Source organism: Thermobia domestica, chromosome 6, assembly GCF_964235325.1.
Source record: "Thermobia domestica chromosome 6, izTheDome1.hap1.1, whole genome shotgun sequence".
Classification (NCBI taxonomy): domain Eukaryota; kingdom Metazoa; phylum Arthropoda; class Insecta; order Zygentoma; family Lepismatidae; genus Thermobia; species Thermobia domestica.
Window position 1 is genome coordinate 136201225 of NC_137459.1, and position 25143 is coordinate 136226367.

The following is a 25143-nucleotide window of genomic DNA, read 5'->3' on the forward strand; positions in this document are numbered from 1 at the left end:
ATACTCACCAGACTGGCCCATCCAGGTGATAGCAGCATACAGGCAACCAAACACCGCACTCGAACCTCAAGACCTCAGAGCACTTCGCCAGCTGGGACACCGAATTCTCATTGGCGGCGACCTCAATTGTAAACACCCGACTTGGAACTCCAGAGTGTCCAACGCCGGCGGCAACGCACTGCACCAGGCACTCCAACGCATCGATTTCACACCATCAGCCCCCCAGAACCCACCCACTACCCCACCAACGGAGGTGCACCAGACGTACTGGATATGATACTCACCACCAACATCGCCATTCTCACTGGACCCCACTCCATCCGAGCATTAGCGTCTGATCATGTCCCAGTGCTACAAACTCTCTCAGTGAACCACCACCTACCAGCTTCTCGACTACCCACCATCAGCACAACCGGCTGGGACGAGTACAAGCAACTACTCTCCCAACTCATCGACACAAGAATGGCAGTCTCCACACCAGAAGAGATCGTCACAGCGGTGAACAACATCACAGCCCCCATGATGCCTGCATACAAACTGGCCACCACGACCCGTACATCCCCACCCACAACGCCAGAAGAACTCCGTACCACTGTGCTGATCCACCTCAAGAGGTGGGCCCGCAAGAAGTGGCACACCACAAGACATTCCAGCTACAAAACGCTGTGGAATAACCTCGTAACCAGAGTGCGAAAAAGGCTCCAAAGAATCAAGATCCAGCAATGGAACCACAAACTCAGCGAGATGACAACTCCCAACACGGAATTCTGGCGGCTGGTCAAGCACATCTCCCGACCGCAATCCGGAACAAGAGTTTTCCCACTACAAGGGCTCCAAGGACTGATTCACGAGCCAGCAGATCAAGCGGAACTGTTTGTTACCACCCTAGCAGAAACACTCCAAGAGAACCAAACCAACACCCCAGCGACAACCCTCCGAGCAGTGCACCACAGCAACAATCACATCCCGCTGACGGACCCACTCCCCCTGGAAGACCGTACCACCCCCAGAGAGATTCAAGCAGTTGTCAGCAAACTACACCCACACAAAGCTCCCGGCCCCGACAAAATTCCACCCTCCGCAACGCACCACGCAAAGCCCTAGTTCTTCTGTGCCGAATCTTCAACGCCATACTGCATACCGGACATTTTCCAGCAGCCTGGAAAGAAGCAAGGATAGTGATGATCCCAAAACCTGGAGCCCCACGATCAAGACCCACAGAATATAGACCCATCAGCCTACTCTCCCACACTAGCAAGGTGTTCGAGAGAATTCTTCACCGAAGACTCCAGCAGCATACAGAAGAGAACAACCTGATTCCCAATCACCAGTTCGGGTTTCGATCCGGACACAGTGCAGAACACCAGCTAGTGAGGGCAGCAGAAATCATCACCACCAGATTCAACGACGGAGGCCACACCTAGGGTCTCTTCCTCGATATAGAAAAAGCATGTGACAAGGTGTGGCACGAGGGCCTAATCCACAAGCTTCCAGGCCTTCCCACAGTACCAGATTCGCCTCATCAAGTCTTACCTCTCCGACAAAACATACCGAGTCGCTCACGCAGGCCACGTCACACCACCAAGAACAGCACATGCAGGAGTCCCCCAAGGATCCTGCATATCACCACTCCTGTATGCAGTATACACAGCGGACATTCCAACCTCCCCCAATACAATCATGGCCACATTTGCAGATGACACCGCCGTTTTCGCCAATAACAACAACCTGCGCTACGCAACCCTATACCTCCAATGGCACATTCATCTCCTGCACGACTGGACAAAAACCTGGAAGATAAAGATCAACGCCACAAAAACAGCGGTTGTCGACTTCACCCGAAACAAACGAAAGCAGAACATCAACCTCTTCATGGACGGCACAGCTCTGACTCTCAAAGAAAATGCGAAGTACTTGGGAGTCATCATCGACCGAAGACTGACGTTTGCCCACCACCTCCTGGCAGTGACGAAGAAAGGACTTCAACGGTTCCTTGCGCTTCTCCCGATACTACTAACTCCCTTACTTACGTTGGAAACGAAAAGACACATATGCAACACCTGCCTCCGACCCATTATGCTGTACGCACACAACGCATGGCACCACGCAGCAGAGCTCCACCTCCGATCACTGCAGACGATCCAAAACAAGGCTGAAAGGGCGATCGCGGGTCACTCCAAAGACACCAGGATCACTCAAATTCACAAAGACCTTTGCCTTCCAATGCTCCACGAGGTGCGAACCAAACAATCAACGAACTTCTGGAGAAAGACAGCCATCTCCGCCAACCCGGAAATAGCACAACTAGGACACCCCAACCCTAGACGTCACTGCTATAGGATGCCACGTCCACCCTGAACACAGCAACCACTAAACCATAGAAGACTCCCAAGACTAGGGAGCGCGACAGTTGCGGCCCTACCAATCCAGATGCACCAAACCCCCACGCCATGCACAAAAAACAGAAATGGAAGGCAAGGGCTACGGCCCGAAACTTCTAGAAATCAAAAACACGCCAAGATAAGACTGAAGACTGAAGTTGTTTTAACACAATCGTTTTTTGCTATGTGATCATTCTTGCTATGTGAAGTGCTTGTTCGACTTTAAGGGCTTCATTCTGTAACAGTCTTCTAAAAATTTGCGATCCGCAAACCAACCAGAACATGCAAAAATCAATTATAACTACTATGGCGATAGTCGCAAGCTAGAACGTAGAATTTGCTTTGCATTGCTTTGCATCAAATCGTTACGGAATGATGCCCTAGGTCGTGCCATGTTAGCCCTGTAGCAAACAAATACCGTGAACAAGAATTGTTTTGTTCTTGCAGTCTTGTTTTCGCTCAGATTTCAAAAGTATGCCAATATCACTTACTTCCTTTCATTAATCTCCATCTAACATATACAGCCGTGGGACTTTTTTAACTTCAATATTTACTTTTCCACTTCACAAAAGAATCGAACTGGATCTATCATACACCGGATCTATCATACACCGTCGTTTTTTCAGTGGATATTGACACTGTGATATATTCTCAATTACATTCGTCTCTTTTAAGCTTGAACCTCGAACATATTACTTTGTGTGACGATATATCTTCCTCAGTTGCACTTATGTAGACGTATTTTACATGACTGAATATAAGCTGAAAGCATTCAGTATTTAAGGACAGCAAATCGAACTGCGTCAGTAGCAGAAATAAATATGCAAACGCATGTTTCATCAAGTTCTGACGTTATCTGAATTGAATTTACGACACATGCGTTTGACTATTTTGCGAAATAGAAAGAAATTTTGAAATTTAACGTTCCACGATTATGTCCACTAATATCTAATGAGTGAAAAAAGTGAATGATAATGACACATATGTTGGCATAAAGAGTGAAATTGTAAGCAGAACTTCAAAGAGATTACCACTTACAGTGCTTGTTTACTATAACGCTGACACGTCATGAACTGGAATTGAGCGACAACTTTCAACAGTAATACAACTTTTCATTATGACTCGAATAACATGACAGTACACAGTATGGTTAATGGGAGTTACTGTCAGTGGTGATAGGGATATTTTCTTGAGAGGGCAGTGAGTCAATGATCAAAAGCAACTACATTCAACTGTTGAATTTGGCTGCAAAATATGATTATAAACTTGCAAACCATTTATTGAACTCAACTACGTTTATTAGAACTTCTGATAGAATTCAGAATGACGTGCGGCAGAGGAAATACCACAACGATAAAGAGCATGAAATTTTCAGTCCTTCATTTGTTGCAATATTACTTGACAAAATAACAGCATGAAGACTGTTACAGTACGTGACAAGGAGTGGCAGGGTTGAAAAATGGACTGTTACTGGAAATCAATCAGCTGCAACACTGGTCAAGCACGTAACAAAATCTTACGTCATTATGTCATTAGGCTAAGAAAAACTGATAATTATGAAATAATTCGTGACATGATAATGTAGAGAGCAACGGCGCCGACTTCCCACAATTTATGCGGGTGCATATCAATAACGGTGTTAGAATATGTTTTCACGGAAGTCTCGTTATTTGATTGATTTATTTTTAGTTAAAATCTTTTATAATCACTGTCATAAAGGGCTGTGCTGTGATAAAGTAAAATATGCCGGTAATATAAGGATAAGTTGGGGGTGTCCTAGCTCAGTCGGTAACACGGCTGACTTAAACGCAAGAGAAATTAGTTAAAATACGGGTCCAAACTAAATTTTTGTTGGTGCGCCGCACCCACAAGATTCTTTGTGTGGGTGCTGGAGCCCCGGAGCACCCACGTAGTCCGTGCGCATGGTAGGAAGAAACCAGAGGATCTCGAGAAAACCTGTGACATGGACACTAAGTTGTCCATATTATTAACGCGTGCTAATATTACCTTAATGTTTGTCAATACCAAAGAGTGTATTGCCCTTCATGACTTGACCCCTATTGGAAACAGAATCACACGCCACTGCTTCAGAAACGGCTATGTTGTGAATCGATTTTCCCTGTATTTGGTGATTAGGCCAATCTATGGATTAAAGAGCATATGTGCATGTTGGACATTTGATACACTTCTTGTACCCGCCAATTCAACTTCGAAAATGGCCACATGAGACAAGAATCCATATAGTTCTCCAAATAACTGTCATATCGGAAAAAATTAAAAAGAAAAGAAAGAAAAGAAAAAAATTGTGCCTGTTATAAGAAATAATTCCATATACACACCTGAAAGCCTGGCAGTTGGCAATATAATATGACTTCGATGCTTCACTCGTTGTGTTTCAACATGCGCCAGCTCCAAAGTGTTGTTACACAAGATGAAAAAAAAAATCGAAATACACTTCAACTACGCCACCAATTACATAGCTTGTATTCCCCATTTGTTACACTTATTTCATAGTTGATGTGACAAAACTAAAATTTATTGGTTAGAATAACGCATTTCTGTCTTCTTTCATCACGACGTATTGGAAAATAACAACTACAACCCAAGGACAAATTATATGTTACATAGTGTTATCATCACAGTAGCTATAGGAAATCAATTATTCAATTCCTTAGAAACTTAAAAAAAGAAAAGAAAAACATAATCTGCAAGTTTGTCATAGAAAAATAAGGTAGTATAAGAGCAATTTTCAGATTTACAGTCAGATATAAATGCGAAACAAATTAGTTTCGTTTCATAGTGTGAAACTACGGTAGACTTCCAAACTATTCGAATGCAATACTCAAACTTGAAATAGTATAACTCCTTGAATAGAGTAACACGATTAAATACAGAACCTTCCTTGGAAGCAGAATCCATGTCAAAATGCCATTAACCCGCTATCTCTTACTCTTTTGGCCCTGTGGAGCCTAACATTAAAAACAGAAGTGCTGATTAATGTCTATCACTTTCTGTTGCAATAAAGGAATAAATCAGAGGTGGAACATATTCTTAAGGAATCCATATAAAAGAACTATTTCTCGCTATTTTTTTAGTTTTATCCATTATCTGATCAAAAAAGTGTCAGATTTTCACCACTTCCGGTTTCAACAGATCGATAAAAGTCATTGGGTCAATCTGTGCCAAGTGATCGAGAAAAAAGAAAAATCGCTGCTCGACCTTTTCAAAAACATCTATTTTTTCATGAATGTTTATACTATATCAGGGTACTTCAAAACCTCAATTATTTATTTTTTAATGCATCTCGTGGTGACGCAGCTTCTGCCGCCATTTTGCGTTTTCTCGATTTCAGGCGTTTAGGTTGTTTTGAATATCTCAGAATGTATTTGTCTTACCAAATTGAAAATTGCTGGGCGTGTCCAATTTGTGCAAAGCTAAAACTTTGTTCTCTTAACATTTTTACCAAAAACCACTTGAAAGGGGTGGAATCAGGGCCTAGAGTAGCAACATTTCTGGATATTGAAGACATGTTTGCCAAGAGGAAGCAAGTGACGTAGAGATCTGAATTTGTGTGTGCATGTAGTCCGGTGTTATACGTTTATCCCAAAAAATTTGGAGACCTGTAGCTGCTCTCAGAGACCTAAAAAATATCGTAAATTTGGCGAATTATGCTAATTTGCCATATTTTACTGTCCAATATCTCCACTGGGCCTGGCTTTAAAAAAATCTAAAACTTTGGGAATAGTTACTCCTTTAGCATATCATAACACACAACAAAGCGCGTTTTGTGTTTTTGAGTAGAAGGGGGTTAAAGTATTAAGGAATGACGTCATACTGTAGGAGGTGTTTTGTTCACAAATTCAACTGGAAATTCGTTGCTGTGAAGTAAAATAAAGTAGGCTGAATGGTTAGTCCAGTCAAGACTCTCAAACTCCTTTCTTTCCTCTAGTTGTGACACTGTCTTATCACCGACAGCAGCACTGGTGAAGAATGCCGCTATCAGCAGAAGGCGAGATAAATCAAAATGCACACTTGGCAAAAACTCCGTAAGTACTCATTGTTGTTCGCTATATCAATGATATTCAAGCATGATAATGCTTGTTTTAACTGTCAACTCATGCAGGAGACTGTAGTCCTTTCGTTTGACCTACATTCCCCAGTCAGTGAACACTCATTTACTGTAAAAACTGACTGGGGAATGTAAATTTAACGAAAGAACAACAGTCTCCTGCATGAATTGACAGTTAAAACAAGAATAAACATAATTGAATATCATGAAATAACAAGCAGCAAGAGAAATGAGTACTTGCGGGACATTTTTTTTTTTTTTTTTGCCAAACGTGCATTTTGACTTTTCTCACTTTCTGCTGATAGCGGCATTCTTCATCAGTGCTGCTGCGGGTCTGATAAGACAGTGTTGCAACTAGAGAGCCTCTAACACTTGAGAAGCGAGCTTGAGAGCCTTGGCTGACTAACCATTCAGCCTACTTTATTTTGCTTCATAACAACAAATTTCAAGTAGATTTTATGAACAAAACATCTTCTAGAGTATGACGTCATTACTTAATACTTTGACTCCAACCTGCTCAAAAACACAAAACGCGCTTTATTGAGTGTTATGGTATACTAAAGGAGTAACTATTCCCAAAATTTCAGATTTTTTTCGAGGGGTCCGTGCCCCACCTAACCGTTTTTTCCAGGAAAATACGGAACACATATTTCCTCATTTTACGTCTACAATATCTATGCACAATTTCGTTCACTTTGGTCCGCTTGTTTTTGCCTTTCTGGCGTAAATTTTCAAAATTTTGGTTGGGGGCTTTTGCCCTCTAAAATCGTTTTTCCGCAGAAAATATAAAACACGTATTCGTTTATCTTATGTGTAGTATCTACCTGCCATATTTTATCAAAATCGAAATGTTACACTTGGGAAGTGTTACTTGTTAGTGACTTCAGCCAGAATGACGACAAACGGGGTATTTTCTGCATCCAAGCTATATGTTACGTGGAGCTGCAGTTTAAGGTGGGATTAAAACAACCGCAATGAACCCTGGAATCCCGTGCACCAAAGGGACACTTTCTAACCATTAGACCAGCGGAAAGGTTGATTTCCATTATAATTTGCTTTTTTTTTTCAGAAATAAAGACGCTTCACTTTATTAACCGGTTTCAGGAACTACTAGAATTGCAATCGGCGTAAATAAAATCGGAAACAATTTTGCAGAATCTTCGGCTGTTGAACGTACGAGTATGTACGATTCTATGCTGCTATAATGGTGAATTTCAGCGAATTTCGTATGAAAGTTACACTGACACATTTCACTGTTTCACCTTCTAATTGTGAGCAGTCACGTGGATTTTGCTTACACATGCAACCTCTTTTGTCATAGTCAGAGTACCTCCTACGAACTGTGTACCTACTGGATGGATATTCACCAAACTTTCTTTGAAAATTACGTTACATCCAAATTTGTACCAATAACAAACTAGTGAACATGAAAATCGAGACACTCCGTCGTCTTCACTGGTAACCATTTCTTTCTTCCGCGCGAGACTTGGTGGGATTCCCGCTGAGACTTTTCACGTGGCCTTGGTGCTGAACGAGACGCCAAGTTCTAAACCTATCAATCAACTATATTTTCCCTCACTTTGCCTTTGTTATGAACTGTAATTATCTTATAGTTTAACCAGCCACTGTTAAGAAAATCGTAACCAAAATTCAATTTTTCCTTTTTTACAATTTAAAACTCTTCCACTGTTTAATATTCGGCTGGTCTTTCATTTTCCAGTTTTCCTGTAACAAATAGTTTCCTTTTCTTGACTAATTCTTTGCACAGTAGCCAGCAAACGTCGAAGTACCCTATTCAACTTCATGTTCTAAAATCTTTGCTTTTCGGGTGCAGTGTTATGCAATTTGTTGAAAACTACAGAATATAATGTACCTTTCTATATCAATTAAAGTTTCTCGGTGTGCGCAGTAGTCTCATTACAAAATCGCTCGCTTTCGAGCTCATGTTCAAAAATTGAAATCCTCGTAAGAGTAGGAATCCGAATAATTGTTAGGGTACCACTTAAAAAAGGCCTTGTTTTTATTTATTTAATAATAATAAACTAATGTGTGAGTGTCTCTCTATCTCTCTGTGTCATCAGCTTTTCGTATAGAAAAGAGCCACCTAAAACCAACAAATTTTGCATACTGATATATTTTTACCAGATCTAATCGCCTAGAAAGCCGCTTTCGATTTTCAGTTCAGGGAGAATCAGGGAGGTCAAAAGTTATACACGTTTCTTTTCTGCTTATTTCTAAGAATGCTTTGCCTCTATGCAACACACATCACATCTTTGTTACGCGGATTTACGTAATACCCGAGGATTAATATCTGGGGAATAGAATGGTTGTGGAAACATCCTTCTTCCTTTCTTTTTATCCAGGTTTTGATTTAAGACTAAGTAGACCTAATGACTATTGCTTACTCTTTTTATTCGGGCTCTGAGTTAAAACCTCAGTAAGGACCATATAGTAAGGATATAAAAGTAAACTACAATTATCAGTTTGAAAGTATGAAGAACAAATGCACATATGGTTTTGATTTTTTTATTGACTATATATTGTTACATCATTTTGTAACATAAGTCTACTTCTGCTCAAGATAGTGTTTGATCTTATTTGTTGAAGCTTTTGAATGCAGTACTCACAAGAAATGCATATATTATGTGATGAAAGCTGCCAAGAAAATAATGTGGCGGTATAATACACTCTTTTAATGCCTGTACAACAAGCGTAAATGGACATAACGCGAAAATATATGTTGTAATTGGATTTCCCAACAATCTGACTGCCCACGACTTTTTGTCTGTGTCTATATATTGTAGTGTATCAACCTGTGCTTAAAATTATTCGATATTATTCATACGCTTTCGGTTTGACAGCACCAGTTTCTAATAGAGTCGAATATCGGCCCCTTCCCCTTGTTTACTCCCCAGCAGGTTTCTAAAGTGTGTTGCTCCTGCACAGAATCCTGAAGTGTAGAACAGAAGTTTCAGTATAAGACATTATTATTATTATTATTATTATTATTATTATTATTATTATTATTATTATTATTATTATTATTATTATTATTATTATTATTATTATTATTATTAGCGATCGAAGTTTCAACAAGTTTACTGGATACACAAAATGTGTCCATAAAGTATTTTCTACTTAGATTGTGCAGCGAGCATGCTTAAGTTAGTATTGTACTGGCAATCGGGAATTAAACAATCTCACATCTTACAAAGAAAGTACTAATTTGTCTCAAAAAGCTATAAACGTTTTTCATACATGCTGATAATCACTTTGTTTGATAGTGCTTTATACATGTGACTTACCAGGCCGGAAGATATTGAGACACTGAACTCTTGAGGTACCACATCACCAACCCACTGTCAGAGAGTACATGAAGTATTGAATTAAATCCAATATATCAAATTCGGTTGAGTAGGATATATTCACGTAAACATTAATTATTGACTGATAAGAAAGTTGTTAATCGGCCAAATCGCTGAACGCTTGCTATCATAGTTCTTCTTAATAGATTAAAGAAAGTCTGGAAATATAACTTATATAGAGATAAAACATTTTCCCTGAAATTATCAATCCTATATATAGCATATTGTTCTTTAGAAGAACATTATAGATCATTAAAAGATATTGAAGCAAGCTTTTAAGTCGATCACGTGTATTTGTATTGGTGGCATGGAAAATTTCGTTACTTCTTAAAAATAAAAATAATAGTTACCTTTACATACTTTTCGTGCCTAATGATTTGCAGTATTTACCATTCGATTTTATGGCTCTTTCTCTTCTACAAGCGTTATTACTACCTTGTTAGAAATAATAAAAATGTGTGGTACACTCATGTCCAAAATTATTGTCGTATGTCTATAAATATGTTGTTGTAGGAATATAATTTGATAACGAATTCGACCGGCATTTCTTATAATGTTAGCATTTGTACAATCGACAAAGACATGGATGTGGAAAATTTCATATCATAAGAGCAGTAAATAAGAACAATAAAACGAAAATAAAATGTTCTTGTCCATTTAGCAACATTTTGTTTTACTCACTCTAATTTTTGTATTTATAATTCTTTTCTTACAAAATTTACCACAAATATACATTTCCCGATTATACACATAGTATCAGTATTAAATGTGCTCTGCAAAATCATTATCAAATTATATTCTTACAAGAAGACAGTTATAGATATGCGACAATAATTTGGACATAAGTGTACATAGGGCCTATGCATTTTTCGAAACAGGAATAGACGCATATACTAGCAATTGTATTAAAGTTAGAGATGGGAGAACAGTGCACAGAAAATGTATTTTCTTTCATCTTCAAGCAACTGGCAATATGCTGTATATGTATTTTCAAATTCCAGCCAAATGCACTATATACTTTCTATTTTTTCTTCTTTTCTTAAATACAGTTCTATTTGTGGAGTGATGAAGCGAGTTGATTCCTCTGATAGATGAACTCTATCTTTAACTGCCACTAAATATTAACAAGGTTCAATGATGGGTAAATAGCGAAAGAAGGATAGTATGCATATGTTCCACTAGGTTGAGCAGATATTCTTATGGTATCTATTTTCATCAACTTTTGAGCAAATGTTAAGTCAAATATTTTCATCAACTTTTGAGGCGACATAATAATATAAATTTCATTTAGAACGTAGAAATATTTTGTAAGTAAACTAATGTAGGAGTGTTTCAAAATTTAGGAAATTAGCACAAGACAAGAACTGTGGAAATTCGTACATAAGTGTTTTTTTTTCTGCAGAACTTTTCAGAAAACCCAATAGTTTCAATATTTCTATAATGTAAATAGTACTACTAGTTTACTTTAAAGGTGTATACACATGGGCTTGCGGGAAAGATTAAACAATAAAGAATGTTTATTAAGCATAGAATCAATTCCTACATAAAAATGAACAGTTACTATGTTTATACTGTATATACACAAATTAAACAATACCAGCATTGTAACCCAATGTTTGAGTTCTTGTTTACATTAATTCGCGGTTTGTTTCTAATTGATGTTCCCGTAAGGAAGTTCATATCGCATAGAGCTTCAATTTCTACGATTACATAAGCAAACATGATAATTTTAGAAGAACGACCTTTGTTTCCTTAAGACTTTGTTCATATGTTTTCACTCTTTCTTTTTACTACATGCATAAGTCAGAACGGTATGCCAAGTAGAGAATATTATGCGAACTTCTGTAAATGGTAGCTTTGATTATTAAAAAGTAAAAAATAGCCTATTAAAATTGTCAGTTGGAATCATAGGAAAGTATTTTTTACTAATTGTGGAAGACATAATGTTTTAATATACATGTTTTCAAATTTTATTACTGCCTAAAATGGAATTGGTAATATTACTGCTACATGTGTTTGCTGTGTTGTTCATAAATAATTACTAAACATTTCTACTCTATTGCATAGTAACTAACGAGTATGATTTGCATATAATTTTTACATTCTGATTAATTTATTATTAAACATATTACTTTTATTAACTGATTTTAAATACACATCTTTCATTTTTAGTCCAAACTGTGATTTAACTAAACTCCGTTGTGGAAAGTCCTTTCGTTCTATTTCAACAAGAACCATGCTTTTCACTTAGTTTGATTGTTTTACGCTGAATGATTATTCGGTAAAATTATTACGAATTATTAGCAAAAGACACTGTCTTGATCATTAATAGAGAAACGAGATTATCAAAATGCCAGTGATTGACATTATACCTAATACTTATCAATAATAACAAAGAACATGGATTATTTTACCGTTTGTCCCACCGTCGACTGTGATTTAGCAAACGGCATAAGGTGACCAGGCATTGATTATAATTTTATAGAAACTTTTTAAAGTATACAACCTGTTGAGCCTATCTCTCCATAACTGTGAGATTTTACAACTTTATACTAATTTATGGGGTGTGAATTTTCTGCAAGCTCATTGGTATTCTATCATTGGCGCTACCTTAAACTTAAGGAAAATTAACTGCTTGAGGGACGGAGGACAGCATGTTGTTAAGTTAATAGCATAGTAAAAAATATTATGTATAAGAGTATTACAAATAATAGTAGAAGGAAAATATTCATTATTTGTATTTTAAGTCAATGGTTATTTTATTCCACAAAACTGTGTTACTTTTGAATGGATCGTAGTTCCACAGAAAAATGTAGTAGTAGCAGTTGTTCGCTCGTAACTGTTCCTTGTATACACACTCGAGAGTTGCTAACTACAAACATGTTATAATTGTAGCTTGTTTAGTTATGTACGCCCATGGGCGTTGGCAACAAACACTGCTGATAACCACTACTTCCCTCATTAACGCTGTTAACGCTTTCTTTAGAAATTGTACCCTTCGCTGAAATATTTTACTTTGTTTTAGGTAACAGAAAGACTATCTTCGGTGGAGTTTCTATTCGGTGTTATTCAGCTATAGTGTACTTTGAAATGTAATAATAACAACAACAACAACAACAATAATAATAATAATAATAATAATAATAATAATAATAATAATAATAATAATAATAATAATAATAATAATACACAGATATTTATCAAAATAATGGAAAGATCTAAACAATGATTAATGCATCATTGAACCACCTTTAACCTTTAGTAAAGCTTTTATTCATTAATGAATTGAGGCATATAAAAGTGAGTTATTTTCAAAGGACCGTTCTTTGTTGTTCTTTGTATAAATGACTGTGTCCGGGTTGAGGCAATCAGACGCGTAAATTAATCCTAATCCGGAGTTCCAATTCAGCTCACAAGTGTTGGAAAAGCTTTAGATCAGAAATCTGAACGGACAACCCAGACTACATTGTTCTTCGCAGATACAATTTTCGCATAACTTTATTTAAAAGTATAATAGTCAAGATCTCAGTTAATTGCGATATTTGGATTAACATCAGAATTGTGTTATGCAACCTGAAATGTTGATTTTGTGATTCTAGAAAATAAATAATGATGCGAGAGCTGAGGAAGAATTACCATAAGCTATTGCATTGACAACGATGTCAAATGACTTTGTTATTAACATATTAAAGAAGAAAAATGTGATTTGTAGTTTCTGCAACTGCGATGTACAAGATTTAACAGAAAGAACCAGTAAACATATAAACGCTTCAGTACACGATGTTCCAACATTGGGGAAAAGAAAGTGTATATTCGTAAATTTAGAAAAGTAAAATAGACGTAAAATTGGGTTCACTAATTGTGGGGAAATTCGATTCACTACTTGTAATGTTGAATGCTTTGCATATATATATATATATATATATATATATATATATATATATATATATATATATATATATATATATATATATATAACTGAAGTAGTGTTTCACACACTACTTAAGCTCAAACAAATAGTAAGCTTTGTCAGATCTCAAGATTTATCTATAGATCCCTAAACATAAAATAAGAAGAATTGATATTCTCTACATAATTTTCTTTAGTATTAGGAAATAATTATTCCCATATCCACATTAGCATAAAATGTTGAATGAATATCTGTGGTTTCTTCGTTTCTAAAAACATATTCGAATATTCGAATAAAATTTGTTATTCGAATAATTATTCGAACAATTGCTGCACTTTAAGCAGTAAGTTCAGTGGTGGAAAGGTTTGTTAAACTAATAAATCAACCAAAAAATATGTCTTCACCGACACCGATATTTTAAAGTGCATGCACATATATTCTGACATTTTATTCCGGAAAAGTTGGTAGTAAAATTGGTGGTACTACTTAACACTTCTTATTGATCAATTAAAAAATGCAAACATTTACAGACTCGTGTACAAAACTTGGAATAATTCTCTAGAGATTCAGCGATTGTGGCGCTAGGAGTATTAAAGATGTGAACACTTGGAAGAGTAATTTATTACGTAAAACAATGGGAATCCGACACACATTAAAATGTTCTAAAGAACTTCCACTGATTTTGATTTCGAGCCAATGGTTGTCCACATACATTTTCTAGTAGCCGCTGCAATATGATGTTTAAGAAGCAACAGGTGTTCAAATAGTAAAACCAAGCGGAGTACTCTCGTTTGGCTATATGGTGAGCATGCGCGCGTGCTTAAGACGAGAGACCCAGCTTTGATACTCAGTGGGGATTCATGTGATTTGATTTATGTCTCATTTAACATCAGTACTGAAAGGATGCTAAACTTCAAACCAGTCACCAAAAAAGTTTTTTTTTTTAACCATACCTATACTGAAGTCTCAAATTTAAGATTTTAAAACTAAAACTGCAATTCTGCGAGGAATGGGACAACAACTAAATTTAAAATTACATCACTGTATGTAAGGTTCAATTGTTTCATGGTCAGTGCATACATTGAATCAGAGCAATGCTGTTAATCTGCTTCAGTTGAGAGAAGTTTTCCTATGCTGAATCGGATTTTGTATTCTAAAAGATCATATCTGACGGAAGAAAGTTTTGGTTGTTACTTAAAACTTGCAATTAACCAACCTGTTTAGAGTGATACACATGAAGAGACTGAGAGTGACACAGAAGACTAGATTACCATTCTTAAGCATTGGTTTGTTGTATTGCAGTGTGCATTTGTACAATTTTATACTATTTGCAAACTTACTTTACTGTCACACACACACACACACACACACACACACACACACACACACACACACACACACAAAATCAATTGTAATGTCAATGAATAGCGTTTAATTGCAGTTTATTTGTATGAAAGAAATTGTGAGGCATATTTTCTTTTTAAAAAAAGTCAGACAATAAGGTATTTTAAATAATATTTGCGTTCTATTATTTATGTTAAAAACAATTTTAAAGTAAAATATAATAAAGCATAAGTTTAAAAAGGATAAAGCATAATTATAAAAACATAAAACAATAATTATTCCTCTAATTAGTACACAGAGAAAATAATGTAAATGCAAAAATACATTCAATGCAATAATATACCAAGATAGATAATCATTATATTGAATAGATAGATTACTATATTGGTTTCATTTAGTCAATATGTTTTTTTTTTTTTTAATCAAAGTTGAGTATTCGCATAATATATTAAGTAAATAAAGCGACGTTGCGAAAATCGGAAAATCTGACAAAACTTTGTTTGTTTGGAATTTAAAAGATGAATGTTAATGAGATATGTGTCTACAGCTCAACGCGAGACGAACCTAGTTTTCTTGCATTAAAACGGAGAACACTGAGCATGACTACCAACTAACAACGCCAATGGATCTTATTCTCATAAAATTATTCCGCTTTATGCAGAGTCGTTTTGACGCATGATTAGCGTTATACTAAACGCCTGACTACTGCAGGAATTATACGTTAGTCGAACTCTTTAGTATGGCACTAACCACATTACAAAACGACTCTGCATAAGGCCCATTATCTTTAATTTTAACTATGGTGTTGGGACCGTGGGATCAAGTGTAAGTATCATTAGCATCTTCAAGTACATAAAATTATTGAAAAAAGAGGTATATTATTTTCGTTTTGAATTTTGAAAACCCTGTACTCAAAGAAGTCGTATATAATGTTAGACTTACAATAATATGGTTGTAAAGAAAAACAGGCATCGTATTGAATCAATATAGAAAATCTGAGAATTATTGATACACTTTTCATAACTCTATAACTAACTAACTAACTAACTCTATGGACTATGAAACCCGGAGGTTCAATGCCGCGTTCACAAAAGCTCTCCACTGACTTCTATCCTTAGCTAACTGCATCCAGTTTCTACTTTGTATTCCAATCTCTGCGAGATCCATCTTAATAGTGTCCTCCCATCTGCGCCTAGTTCTTCCTAATGGTCGTTTTCCGATTGGTCTTCCAGTCAAGACTTTGAAAGCGTTTCTACTTTCTTCCATTCTAGCTACATGACCCGCCCACCTAAGCCTCCTAGACTTGACGACCCTAACAATGTTGGGTAAACCATATAAATTATGTAGTTCCTCGTTATGAAGTTTCCGCCATTCCCCATTCCCGTTCCTCTTGGGTCCGAATATTCGTCTCAGGATCTTGTTCTCAAATACTTTCAGTCTATGATCTTCCCTCAGAGTAAGTGACCATGTTTCGCAGCCATACAGAACAACAGGCATGATTATCGTTTTGTATATTTTAAGCTTCAAATTCCTCGACAGAATTCGCGACGACAAGAGATTTTGAACCGAATAGTAACACGAATTCCCTGCTTTTAATCGACATTTAATTTCTCCGTGAATATGATTTTCCTCTGTTAATATTGATCCTAGATATTTGAAATTATCCACTTTATCAAAAGTATTATTTAATATCATAACTCTATAAACATTAATTAATAGGTATATTTTACAATTTAATAATTTCTGACGTTTAAGTCAGGAAGTAAAATCTTCAAATTAAAAGATAGAGTCTGGATATATTTATTCTATACTGATAAAAACCTGCTCTTCCTAATTTAAAATATTTGGTTTTCATTGAGTGATATCATAGTGAGTGTAAACATGTTATTTAGATCCCGGGACGTTATCATGTTATTTATATGTTTACAGTTTAAATAGCTTCGACACTAAAAAGGGACGTTGAGTGGCAAATAAATCCGAACAATAATTAGACATGTTGGACCGAAACTGGTTGTATTATTATTGGATTATTAAATATATTGCACCCCAAAGTAAAACTGTCAGTATAAATATGCTTTAAATTATTAAATTTTAGTGTGTAATGATTATAATTGATATGCATTTAAGAAAGATTTTCTCTACATTAGTTAATACTATACATATTGAAATAATGGTACTATTCTCAAAAACAAAATCATAGCATTTGGATAAAAATATTTTTTTCAGCTTACCTGTAAAATTAAAAGCTAAATTCTAGAATTGCGACAGTGTTATTCTGGGGTTGCGATGTGTTCAGTCCTGGAGCAAGTACTGCACTCTATATTGAATTCTAATTCTAATAATTTAGAATCAGGAAAAGAAGGTCTTTTAGTGTGTATACCCGTGATAAAGTTGGTATTAAGCTACTGGAGTACAGACTTTATTAAAACGCAATGTTCTTATATAGATTTCATATGTCAATAATTAGATACTGTAAAACATAGTGTTCAATTACTAAAATCTAGGGATCTTTCAAAGTAGAGTTCTATTACAACATACTTTTACATTGTAATTATATGCTTTGGTAGAATAGCTTTCTGCTAAAGTGTACAAATTCTGGTCCCTGTTTCCAAGCTAATACCATAATTAAATTATTATTTGAAAATAACTTACTCAACTTTAATCTACACTTTTTCGAGGCATTAAGACGAGACGAGACTTTGCATAGGCTATTAATCTCGTTTCGCTTCCAATTACATAGACAATGTCTTGTCTCAGTTTTGATTGTGGGCAAATCTACATGCTAGTCCAGTGGTTGCTGCATGTGTTTTGGCACTCGTAGAGTTAAATTTCAACTCCATGCGAGTGTCATTCTTCACTATTCTATTGTAGGTTAATGACTCACTTTCAAACAAATGAAGAACACGCAGAGTCATTAAGCTTATGATTTCATAAAATAAAAATAGTGTAAAGGACGACGTTTTACAACTGTGGGTAAGCTATTTAGTCTTATTACGCGTTATTTTCGCAACATTTTAAATAATTCATAATTATTAAATAATTAATAGCTACTAAAAACAAAACAGTTATGGGGGAAAAATCAGGTACAGTAAATTGTATTTGGGTTAAAATTTGAGTGAAGTTGCCTTTAACATAAAGAATATCTATTTATTTATCTATCTATATATATCTACATCTATTTATATCTATCTATCTATCTATCTATCTATCTATCTATCTATCTATCTATCTCTCTCTCTCTCTCTCTCTCTCTCTCTCTCTCTCTATATATATATATATATATATATATATATATATATATAGATAGATAGATAGATAGATAGATAGATAGATAGATAGATAGATAGATATAGATAGATAGATAGATAGATAGATAGAGAGAGAGAGAAAGAGAGAGAGAGAGAGTTAAAGAGTTACATAGTTGAACTAGCATCAATTACCCGCTTCGCTGGGTTAAATTAAGAAAAAATAGTAATATGTTCCGTTAATCAGTCACTTTTTATTATTACTAAAGCGCTCTTTGATATCAGTCATTTTCGATTATTTTTATATATCTCCCTCCGCTCCCCACGTTCCGGGGCACGGCATCGGAGGTGCCACTGTTCATCTCAGCGACCCCGAAAAGTATGAATTCGACTCGACATTTCGATCATCTTTATATATATATATATATATATATATATATATATATATATATATATATATATATATATATATATCCCCTCCCCAAATTGCGGGGCTGAATTTGGATTTAAACGGCATCAGAAGTGTCACTGTTCATCTCAGCGACCCCAAACTATGGATTTGATATTAATAATTCATTTTTGATCATTTATAAATGTCTCTCCCCTCCCCCACCCTTTAAATTACAACATCGAAGTGATATGACAAAAACATCTCAGGTTTAAACTTCATCAAGGTTGTAAATTTGATCGAGATCGACCCGATGATTCAAGAGTTATTAAGTTTTATTTATTTTTATATATCTTCTCCTCCTATTCCCCTCCCCTAAGTTCTACCGTCAAAGTGAAATGATAAAAACATCTCAGGCCCGACCGAACCTTATCAGTCTTAAAAATTTGATCGAGATTGATAGTTTGGTTTATGAGTTAATAAGTTTTAACTCCTCCTCCGCTACCCTTAAGTTCTATCGTCTAACTGAATAGACAAATACCATCCCCGGCCCGAAACTCATCTATGTTGAAAATTTGATCGAGATCGGTCGGGTGGTTCAAAAGTGATGAAGTCACAAAGACAATCACTTTCATTTTTATTTTTTACATATGTCTCCCCCTTCTACTCCCCTTCGTTTCACCATAAAAGTGAAATGACAAAAACATCTCAGACTCGAACCTTATCTATTTTGAAAGTTTGGTTGAGGTTGGTGGTTCAAGAGTTATTAATTCACGAAAATAGTCACTTTATATATATATATATATATATATATATATATATATATAGATAGATAGATAGATAGATAGATAGATAGATAGATAGATATAGATATATATATATATATATAGATATAGATATATATATATAGATAGATAAATAGATAGATTTTAATATATCTCCCCCTCCTTTCCCTCTCCTATGTTGCTCAGACAAAGTGAAATGTTAAAAAACATGGCAGGCTCGAACCTAATCTATGTTGAAAATTTGATAAAGGTTGGTCGTTTATTTCAAGAGTTATTAAGTTTTTTTTTATAATTCCTCCCTCCTCCCCACCCTAATTTCTACAGCCAAAGTGAATAGCTAAAAACACTTCCAGTCCAGAACCGCATCTACGCCAAAAATTTGATCGAGATTTGTCGAGCGGTTCAAGAGATTAAGAGTCACGAACATAATCGCTTTCAATTTTATAATATAGACTAGCTGAATCTGCACTGTCTACTCAGCGCACCGTTCTATTATGACCATGAATCTCCTTCTCACTGTGCATTTCTCCTTACTCACATAAGTAAAGAATAGCAGACTCACAAAGGCAGTGAATTGCTATGTATAGATGTTGGATTGAGTTTGTAACAAATTTGTAGAAGTAACACGATATTACGTGGAAATATTTTTTCTAATACATCAATATCCGTCCGAGTACGCCTCATTGCGTCTCTTGAGGCCTTTGAAGTTGCCAGCATGCAATAGGTTTGGCCATTCAGATTTAAGCAAAGCGCCTGCAATGTCCGTCAACCCAGCATATGTAACTTCTCTACTGGTTCCTTAACACCGTTGTTTGTTCCTGCAATGTTAATCTTATGGGCTCAAAACGGCCCCTAAAATGTTAAATAGAACAATTATGACACGGTTTTAGAAAATTTGAATGAGAAGTGGACAATCTACACAAAATTTGGAATCGACCAGCGAAAACGACATGTTTCTATCATGTGTGGTCTTGAGATCTCATTGTCAAAAGGATTGGGGACAAATATGTAAACATAGCATTTTAATATATAGATTAAAGAAAACTGTACTTAAGTTGTTAGCGTACACACTTTTGGCGTGGGAGACTCCGATTCGATTTCCGGTGATAGCTCATGTGGTTCGGGTACCAAGTTAAGTTGTAGGTCAACGTCTCATATAGCCTTACTGCTGAAAAGGATGCGAAACTGAAAACGCAATCCAATCCAAGAAAACTGTACACTTTCATTTGTGTGAACGTTACTGAAGGAAAAACAAATAGCGGAAGGTGTACATTGCTGGCGATTGATCTTCTTACAATACGTGGAACCAGTAGAATGAGCATATTAGCATTATAAGTATTATGATGATTTTTTAAAATTTATGTACGAGACGTACAACTTTCACATTCAAACAGTACTCATGAGCACCAAGAGAAGACATTCATCATTAATAAATATGTTTGGATCTTCTTTTTGTGAATGTATGTGTTTATTTTTTACATAGCCACTATTGTTTTGAGTGCGTACTTGTAAAAAGCTTCTAGATATTATTTCATCATTTTTCTTTAATGCAGGTGTTTATGCCCCTTACATTGTAATGCTGCATTGAATATTTAAAGAGTGCTTCCTAATATTTTATGCAAGGACCCTCAGACTTCGCTAGAGACATCTATAACCTCGAGTGCACCTTATAGTTGTTTACTTGAAGCTTTCAATATAGTAATTTTGAACAAATAAGTAAACGAACATCAAGAGAATATAATTTTAAATTGATATGAACATCTATACTTTTATCTTAATATGTAATTGAATGATGATTTTTGTACCTTTTATTATCATGCAATAACAAAAGATGGCAAAAGAATTATTCATTTCAAGAGAAAGAGTATATTCAATTTTGTTAGAAATCGGAGTTCTTTGCGTGCTAACTATTCAATTTACATAAGCAAAACTTGACATATTTCCTCACTAACCAAGTTCGTTGTAGGCATTGTTTTTGACCTTTAGCTATCGTGTTCATGAAATTTCTCTGTCTGAGAATGAAATATTTTACTGCTCATAAATGAATTTTGCATTTCAAATCAGAAAGCAAGTTAAACTCAAATTGCACTTTAAAATTCATTGATTGTCCAGTTGTATACGTACTGGGGTAATCCAAAAGCTGTAATGCTGAGATCCAACGTGCTCGGAGAAACCCTGTACTTTTAAAGAATTTGTACATTAAATTTATGTGTATATCGCGTGTCCGAATTGAGCTAGAAGTTTTTATCAGAGTATCAGATTTAGTGCCCTCATACGAAACTCCAGACAAGTCTAGGTGCTCTCTACCGTAGTCTGGAGAAGACCTATCTAGTCGCAGTCGGACGACGCCCTTGCGCCAATATTGATCACTTCCCTAACCTTGTGCAACAAGCGACAGATGGCGGTAGATTGCTCCATGCAGCATCTCACTTCTCTGCTAGTTGGCGATGTGGTGCACATTTTAATCATTTAGACTTGCTGTAGTAGAGAAGACCAATTAACTAAACACTAATCTATTACATTGTCATTCCAAATTATTTAGTAGAAATAAAGGAACAATCATAAAATTCGTGCTATGAATGTATATAAAGGCTTTAACATTCACATTTTTTATCTAACGCACTAAAAATTTTCATTTCCTCTATCTATTATAGCAATTATGTGATGTATTTCCAACAATAGCAATCACGAGTAAGTAATAGTAGTTTCGTAGTACTAATAATTACAAATTATTGCTGTATTGATATACTAATTTTCTTTCTACATTTTTAATTATTTCCATACATTTATTTTTACCTAAGTCGTACTTTGATGTAGTTTCTAATAGTTTCCGTTCAATATTTCCATTTTCGTTGTTCGTCATATCATTCTTAAAGTTGTATTTTCTTCTTAGTGCTTGTATATGCACCGTTCTAACACAATCCATCGATTGTAGTCTTTCTGTCTTCTTCCCAGTTTTTCCTTTGATTTCGTTTCTGCCACGTTTCTTAGAATGTAATTGCTCTTCAAACTATGTACAAACCAAAATCGTTTCTTATATTTAATTACCTCCAATATTGTTCTTTTGTCGCAAGTACTTCTAACATTTACTTGCTGATTGATTTTCCGTTCGGCTTCGCTTATTGTTTTCATTCTCCGTACTCACTTCCTCACTCAACTGCGATATTTTCAAAAATCATTTTCTCTCTGTGGTTAAACACTCCTTTTGAATATTTCTGAGCCAAATGACATACAGTACCAATGATTAATGATACATGAACGCAAAGAATAGAAAGACATTTCTGTTTTAGAGATTCCATCTTTACTTTTGAGTGACTATATACGAATGAAGAAGTCGAGCAACTGTAAAATCAACAGAATTCAAGATTTTAGTTCATTACATGTTTCATTAATTTTATATTATATCTACATACCTATCTGTCCATTTGCGTAACTTCTTAGCTACAGAAACGTTCAAGGAATCACAACTAAATTACAAATTTAAATTTTCTAAGAATTCCTCTCAGAGCTTTTATTAACATTCCAGTATGCTCTTAAATAAGGGTAGAGGACATGGTGACTCAATGGCTGAGGATACCTTTTAAACAAGAGCGCTTTTCTCATGAACAAAGTTTGATTTTCTAAACAACAAAAAAATCGTAAATGATTTTGTTTGGATCATAAGAAAGGTCTTGAATCCTTGCATTATCTTGTTTTGGTAAGTCATTAGCTTTCTATGGTAGTACATTTCCTTCTTCTTTTTTTCTTTCTTCTTTTCTGTTTCTTACATCAACAGAAACTTTTACGTTCTGATTTTACTGATTCATTCGTCATATAGTTTTAAATGTCCCTTAATTTATATAAAGAAATACGTTTGATCTATTAATATTAAAATTATATATTAAAGAAGTTTTACGAAATAAGTGATATTACAACATCTATAAAGGGCAAATCAATAAAAGTGTGTGTTTAAGAGCAATTAGCAATGAAACTTGCACAAGTTTACATTTTTTTTCGAATAACTGTCAAACAATAAACAATAGTAAAGTCCGAAGAACATAGTGGCCTAGAACGTAGAAAGCATTATGAAATAGCGTGAAGATATTGGACTTATTTTATTTTATTTTTTATTTACGAATATAATTCCAGATACAGCTGAACGGCATACCTACACTGAAATATCTAACAAATGTAAGAGATAACAACATAATGTAATAATAAAATTATTATTATTATTATTATTATTAATAATAATAATAATAATAATAATAATAATAATAATAATAATAATAATAATAATATCTAAGTAATTACAAGAAAGGTTGACAATAGCAGACTAAAATTTATGCACTAAAATGACGTCGTAGTGCAGATATGCAGCTTCAGAATTAAATAAATATACGGATATATGTGACATTTCGTTGTATAACTTAGAAAGCCTGTAGAACAGAGAACATTGAACTGTTGGAAGCTTAGTTCATACTATGCGGAAAACTATGTACCGTAGTTATTATGTGTTTGTTTGCATGCAATTCGAAAATACAAGAGAGTGGCATTTCGGTCCTGAGCTGTCCGTAAGTGAGATTGTACCAAATGCGTATGTACCCGTTTTAGACGATTTTCATATCTCTATAGAATGCACTTGTACGCCACACAGTGATCTAACTGATGAGGTGGGAGAAACTAGCATCAAGATCGCAGTCAGGAAGCTAGGAAGCACAGCTGCTTTAAATCTTCTTTGGCTATGTAATTATTCTGAACAATAGACCAAAATCCTAACCATATCTCAAGTTCTGGATTAAACATATAATTGCCCAATATAACGCTGCCCTCCACCCTGTACTCAGCAGCAAACAGCTGCTGACGATAAGCTGATTAATGTTAAATTGCGATGTAATTTGATGCAAAAATTCCTTTGCTGGAAAGCATCATTGTCTGTTGCTAGTTGTTCTTGAAATGCCTCTTGTAAACCACAATGTAAATACGTCCAGTTGTCATAAGTTTTATATATTCTCTTAAGTTTTTTCCCACAAAAACTAAAAATCGTTAAATCACCTGGGAGGTAGATTGCTCAATCCTTCTAAATGATCTTTTTGAAAATGATCTACATAGAAAAGGCGATATTTTTCTGAGTTGTGAGAGAGTTAAGGTATTCGTTCTTCATAAAATATGAGTTTTGTAACGAAGTCTGAAACGAAAATTAAAAACGTATGGACATTACTGAAGAATGAATAAGAAGGCCGTAAGTATTCGAAATACTAGTGTGCAGAAGAATAAAGAAAATTAGCTAGGTAGAAGGAGAATCTAATGGGAAGCTGCAAGCGAAAGTTGGAGGAAGGGAAGTAATCATGAAAATAATTAAGAAAGGTGAATGGAAATTGACTAAGGAATTATTTGACAAGAGATTCCTTTATTACGAGTATGATAGAAAACACAGTAAAAGAAAAATAAGTAAGGGAAGAAGAGGAGTACAGTTAATGGATGATATTAAATTAGTCAAATCTTACGTCACAACTAAGAGATGATCGTAGTGAACGGATGTTTTTAAATTACTGAAAGTGGCCCGCCAGCGCCTGCTCATTTTGTAATCAGGGCTCGGGCTCACTATACTCTCAGAATTCAGCACTCGATAATTTCGATTAGGCTTACGTTAGCACAGAATCGAACTACCTATCAT

The 25143-nt window shown here is 35.3% G+C and overlaps 2 protein-coding genes across 6 annotated transcripts in view; one reads left to right on the forward strand and one right to left on the reverse strand.

Annotated features, from left to right (window-relative positions):
• The window catches only part of LOC145688238 (prestin-like), a 342947-nt gene that overhangs the window by 253301 nt on the left and 64503 nt on the right, over positions 1–25143 (reverse strand). The gene's annotated exons all lie outside the window — the stretch shown is intronic.
• CRMP (Collapsin Response Mediator Protein) overlaps positions 1–25143 on the forward strand; it is a 502151-nt gene that overhangs the window by 74367 nt on the left and 402641 nt on the right. The gene's annotated exons all lie outside the window — the stretch shown is intronic.